The sequence below is a fragment of the Pithys albifrons genome, chromosome 19, assembly GCF_047495875.1.
Source record: "Pithys albifrons albifrons isolate INPA30051 chromosome 19, PitAlb_v1, whole genome shotgun sequence".
Lineage (NCBI taxonomy): Eukaryota > Metazoa > Chordata > Aves > Passeriformes > Thamnophilidae > Pithys > Pithys albifrons.
In genome coordinates this window covers 14,005,474-14,011,955 of record NC_092476.1, presented here as the reverse complement: position 1 = coordinate 14,011,955, position 6,482 = coordinate 14,005,474, and positions in this window count along the sequence as shown.

Here is a 6,482-nt window from a genome sequence, read left to right as displayed (position 1 = left end):
TGCACCCAGGTTAAAGGAGGCAAACTTGGGCTCTCAGGTGCCAATGATGGGGCCCCATTAACCCTAGAAATGGAACAATCGCTTTCTGTCCTGGCACCTTTTCCCTGGGAGGTGTCTTCGTCCGTCTAGAATTCTAGGCTAAAAAATGGCACTTTCCCAAACAAGAAAGTGGCACGCACCCTCGACATTTGCGCCCAGGGAAAAGGTGGCAGCCTTGGGCTCTCAGGTGCCAAGGATGGGGCCCCGTTAACACTAGAAAAATAACACTTGCTTTCTGTCCTGGCACCTTTTCCCTGTAACGAATCTTCGTCCGTGTGGAATTCTGGGTTCAAAAATGGCACTGCCCCAAACCCGCAAAAGGTACACACCGTCGAGCTTTGCTCCCAAGGACAAGATGGCAGCCTCGGGCGCTCAGGTGCCGATGATGGGGCACCACTACCTTTACTAAAAGCACAATGGCTTTCTGTCCTGGCACCTTTTCCCTGGGAGGAGTTTTCATTGGTCTGGAATTCTGGGCTGAAAAATGGCACTATCTGGGACCAGCACGTGGCACGCACTGTCGAGCTTTGCACCCAGGGAAAAGGAGGCAACCTCTGGCTCTCAGATGCCAATGACGGGCCCCCATTAACACTAGAAATGGAACAATCGCTTTCTGTCCTGGGAGCCTTTTCCCTGGGAGGAATCGTCATCTGCCTGGAATTCAGGACTGAACAAAGCACTTTCTCTGACCTGCACGTGGCAGGCACCATCTAGCTTTGCACCCAGGGAAAAGGTGGCAGCCTTGGGCTCTCAGGTGCCAGTGATGGGTCCCCGTTAGCACTAGATAAATAACAATCGCTTTCTGTCCTGGCACCTTTTCCCTGGGAGGAATTTTCGTCCGTCTGGAATTCTGGGCTGAAAAACGGCACTTCCCCAGACCCACAAGTCGAACGCACCGTCGAGCTTTGTGCCCAGGCAAAAGGTGGCAGCCTTGGGCTCTCAGGTGCCAATGATGGGGCCCTATTGCCCCTACAAAAGGCACAATCGCTTTCTGTCCTGGCACCTTTTCCCAGGGAGGAATCATCATCGGTCTGGAATTCTGGAATGAGAAACGGCAATTTCCCGGACCCTCACATAGCACGCATGGTCGAGCTTTGCACCCAGGGTGTAGGAGGCAACCTTGGGCTCTCAGGTGCCAATGATGGGGCCCGATTAACCCTAGAAATGGAACAATTGCTTTCTGTCCTGGGAGCTTTTCCCTGTGAGGAGTCTTCATCAGTCTGGAATTCAGGGCTGAAAAATGGCACTTTCCCCGTCCCGCACAGGGTACGCACTGTCGAGCTTTCCACCCAGGGAAAAGGTGGCAGCCTTTAACTCTCAGGTGCCAATGATGCGGCGCCATTACCATTACAAAATACACCATGGCTTTGTCTCGTGGTACCTTTTCCCTCTGAGGAATCTTCATAGGTCTGGAATTCAGGGCTGAAAAAGGGCACTTTCCTGGACCCACTCGTGGAACGCTCTGTCGAGCTTTACACCCAGGGAAAAGCTGGCAGCCTTGGGCTCTCAGGTGTCAATTTTAGGGCTCCATTACCCCTAGAAAAGGCAAAATCGCTTTCTTTCCTGGCACCTTTTCCCTGGGAGAAATCTTCCTCAGGCCTGAATTCTGTGATGAGAAACAGCACTTTCCTGGACCCGCAAGTGGCACGCACCGTCGAGCTATGCGCTCAGGGAAAAGATTGCAGCCTTCGGCTCTCGGGTGCCAATGATGGGTCCCCATTACTCATAGAAAAGGAGAAATCGATTCCTGTCCTGGCACCTTTTCCCAGGGAGGAATCTTCATCGGTCTGGAATTCTGGAATGAGAAAGGTCAATTTCCAGGACCCTCATGTAGCACGCATGGTTGACCTTTGCGCCCAGGGTATAGGAGGCAACCTTGGGCTCTCAGGTGCCAATGATGGGGACCGATTAACCCTAGAAATGGAACAATCGCTTTCTTTCCTGGGAGCCTCTTCCCTGTGAGGAGTCTTCATCCGTCTGGAATTCAGGACTGAAAAACGGCACTTTCCTGGACAGGAAAGTGGTACGCATCGTTGATGTTTGCGCCCATGGAAAAGGTGGCAGCCTTGAAGTCTGAGGTGCCAATGATGGGGCACCATTGACCCTAGAAAAGGACAATTCAATTTCTGACCTGGCACCTTTTCCCTGGGAGGTATCTTCTTCCGTCTGGAATTCTGGGTTCAAAAATGGCACTGCCCCAAACCCTCACAAGGTCGAGCTTTGCTCCCAGGGAAAAGGGGGCAGGCTTGGGCTCTCAGGTGCCAATGATGGGGCCCCATTAACCCTAGAAAAAGGAGAAATCCATTCGTGTCCTGGCACCTTTTCCCAGGGACGAATCTTCATCGGTCTGGAACTCTGGAATGAGAAACGGCAATTTCCCGGACCTCACGTAGCACGCACCGTTGAGCTTTGCACCCAGGTTAAAAAAGGCAAACTTGGGCTCTCAGGTGCCAATGATGGGGCCCGATTAACCCTAGAAATGGAACAATCGCTTTCTGTCCTGGCACCTTTTCCCTGGGAGGAATCTTCATCCGTCTAGAATTCTGGGCTGAAAAATGGCACTTTCCCAGACAAGAAAGTGGCACGCACCCTCGACATTTGCGCCCAGGCAAAACGTGGCGGCCTTGGGCTCTCAGGTGCCAAGGATGGGGCCCTGTTAACACTAGAAAAATAACACTTGCTTTCTGTCCTGGCACCTTTTCCCAGGGAGGAATCTTCGTCCGTCTGGAAATCTGGGTTCAAAAATGGCACTGCCCAAACCCGCACAAGGTACACACCATCGAGCTTTGCGCCCAGGGAAAAGGGGGCAGCCTTGAGCTCTCAGGTGCCAATGATGGTGCCCCATTACCCCTACAAAAGGCACAATGGCTTTCTGTCCTGGCACCTTTTCCCAGGGAGGAATCTTCATCGGTTTGGAATTCTGGTCTGAGAATCGGCACTTTCCTGGACCCGCAAGTGGAACGCACCATCGAGCTTTGCGTCCAGGGAAAAGGTGGAAGTCTTGGGTTCTCAGGTGCCAATGATGGGGCCCTATTACCTTTCCAAAAAGCACAATGGCTTTCTGTCCTGGCACCTTTTCCCTGGGAGGAGTCTTCATTGGTCTGGAATTCTGGGCTGTAAAATGGCACTTTCTGGGACCAGCACGTGGCACGCACTGTCGTGCTTTGCGCCCAGGGAAAAGGAGGCAACCTCTGGCTCTCAGATGCCAATGACGGGCCCCCATTAACACTAGAAATGGAACAATCGCTTTCTGTCCTGGGAGCCTTTTCCCTGGGAGGAGTCGTCATCCGTCTGGAATCCTGGGCTGAACAAAGCACTTTCTCTGACCTGCATGTGGCAGGCACCATCTAGCTTTGCGCCCAGGGAAAAGGTGGCAGCCTTGGGCTCTCAGGTGCCAATGACGGGTCCCCGTTAACACTAGATAAATAACAATCACTTTTTGTCCTGGCACCTTTTCCCTGGGAGGAATCTTCATCGGTCTGGAATTCTGGACTGAAAACAGCTCTTTCCCTTACCCGCATGTGGCACGCACCGTCGAGCTTTGCGCCCAGGGAAAAGGTGGCAGCCCTGGGCTCTCAGCTGCCTATTTTGGGGCCCCATTACCCCTAGAAAAAGCACAATTGGCTTTCTCTCCTGGCACATTTCCCAGGGAGAAATCTTCGCTGGCCTGGAATTCTGGGATGAGAAACGGCACATTCCCCGACTTACACGTGGCACGCGCCGTCGACATTTGCGCCCAGGGAAAAGGTGGCAGCCTTGGGCTCTCAGGTTCCAGTTTTGGGGCCCCATTACCTAGAAAAGGCACAATGGCTTTCTGTCCTGGCACCTTATCTCAGGGAGACATCTTCATCGTCCTGGAATTATGGGCTGAAAAATGGCACTTTCCCGGACCCGCAAGTGGCAGCGCCTTCAAGTTTTTCGCCCAGGGAAAAGGTGGCAGCCTTGGGCTCTCAGGTGCCCGTGATGGGACCCCATTCACCCTAGAAAAGGAGAAATCGATTTCTGTCCAGGCACCTTTTCCCTCTGAGGAATCTTCATCGGTCTGGAAACCTGGAATGAGAAACGGCAATTTCCCGGACCCTCACGTTATCACACACCTTTGAGCTTTACGCCCAGGGAAAAGGCGGCAAACTTGGGCTCTCAGGTGCCTCTGACGGGGCCCGATTTCCTCTAGAAAAGGCACAATGACTTTCTGTCCTGGCACCTTTTCCCTGGGAGTAATCGTCTTCCTTCTGGAATTCTGGGTTTGAAAACCGGCACTTTCCCGGACGCGCACAAGGTACGCACCGTCGAGCTTTGCGCCCAGGTAAAAGGTGGCAAACTTGGCCTCTCAGGTGCTCTTCTAACACGTGAAACTCTTGATTTCTGACAGACAGGAGACATGAGGGCACATATTTCTTATGGTTTTGGAAAGTAAATCATTTGCATCTAAAACTCCAGGTCTGGAGCTTGCTTTCATGGTGAAAAGCACTGTTGTTCCTTAGGGGAAGCTTAACGAGCAAAGTGCAACTTTGCTTTGCTAACAAGTGAAACGGTCGATTCCTCTCAGACAGAAGGCATCAGGACACAGTATTCTTATGGCTCTGGCTAGCGCATCGCATGCATCAGAGAATCCAGGACTGGAGCTCTCTTTCTGGATGCAAAGCACAGTTGTTCCTTAGGGGAAGTTCAGCTCGCAAAGAGTAGCATTTTTCTGCTAACAAGTGAAACAGTCGATTCCTGCCAGAAAGAATGTATCAGGACACATATTTCTTATGGCTTTAGAAAGATTCTCATATGCATCTGAGAATCCAGGACTGGATCTTTCTTTCTCGGTGAAAAACAACCTTGTTCCTTAGGGGAAGCTCATCTCGCAAAGTGCAACTTTTCGTTGCTAACAAGAGAAACAGCTGATTCTTGCAAGACAGAAGGCATAAGTACACACATTTCTTATGGCTTTGATAAGTGAATAATATGCATCTAAAAATCCAGGCCTGGATCTTTCTTTCTCGGTGAAAAACAACTTTGTTCCTTAGGGGAAGCTCATCTCGCAAAGTGCAACTTTTTGTTGCTAACAAGAGAAACATCTGATTCTTGCAAGACAGAAAGCATAAGGACACACATTTCTTATGGCTTTGGTAAGTGAATAATATACATCAGAGAATCCAGGCCTGGATCTTTCTGTCTCGGTGAAAAACAACCTTGTTCCTTAGGGGAAGCTCATCTCGCAAAGTGCAACTTTTCGTTGCTAACAAGAGAAACAGCTGATTCTTGCAAGACAGAAGGCATAAGGACACATATTTCTTATGGCTTTGGTAAGTGAATCATATGCATCTTAGAATCCAGGCCTGGATCTTTCTTTCTCCGTGAAAATCACAGTGGTTCCTTAGAGGAGCTCATCTCGTAAAGTGCAACTAACTCTCCCGTAATCTGCTAAAGTGTGACACGGTTATTCGTGCCAGAAAGAAGGCTGCAAGATACATATTTTTTATGGATTTGGAAAGAGAATTATATGCATCAGAGAATCCAGGCCTGGAGCTTTCTTTCTCCGTGAAAGAAACAGTTGTTACTTATGGGAATGTACTCTCGCAAAGTGTAGCGAAGAGTCCCGTCTGTGCTAACAAGTGAAACAGCTGATTCTTGCCGATACACATTTGTTATGGCTTTGGAAAATGAATCACATGCATCAGAGAATCCAGGCCTGGAGCTTTCTTTCTCGGTGAGAAACAGACTTGTTCTTTATGGGAAGCTCATCTTCCAAAATGCAGCTAACAGTGCCATGCTCTGCTAACAAGTGGAAACTTGATTCCTGCCAGAGAGAATACATTAGGGCACTCATTTCTAACGGCTTTTGAAAGTGAATCATATGCATCAGATAATCCATGCCTGGAGCTTTCTTATTTGGGAAAAGCACAAGTGCTTCTTGAAGCAAGCTCATCTCGTAAAGTGCAAATAAAACTCCCATGGTCCTTTAACAAGTGAAACATTTGATTCCTGCCAGACAGAACATATAAGGAAACACATTTCTTATGGTTTTGGAAAGTGAATCCTATGCATCTGAGAACCGAGGCCTGGAGCTTTCTTACTCTGAAAAAAGCACAGGTGCTCCTTTTAGGAAGTTCATCTCACAAAGTGCAAATAATAATCACTTACTCTGGTAACAAGTGTAAGAGTTGATTCCTGCCAGACAGAAGGCATGAGGATACACATTTGTTATGGTTTTGGAAAATGAATGATATGCAAGAGAGAATCGAGGCCTGGAGCTTTCTTACTCTGGGAAAAGCACCGTTGCTCCTTATAGGAAGTTCATCTCGAAAAGTGAAGTTAACAGTTCCATGCTCTGCTAAATTTAAAAGAGTTTATTCCTGCCAGACAGAAGGCATCAGGAATGTCATTTCTTCTGGATTGGAAAGTGAATCATATGTATCTAACAATCCAGAGCTAGAGCTTGCTTTCTCGGTGAA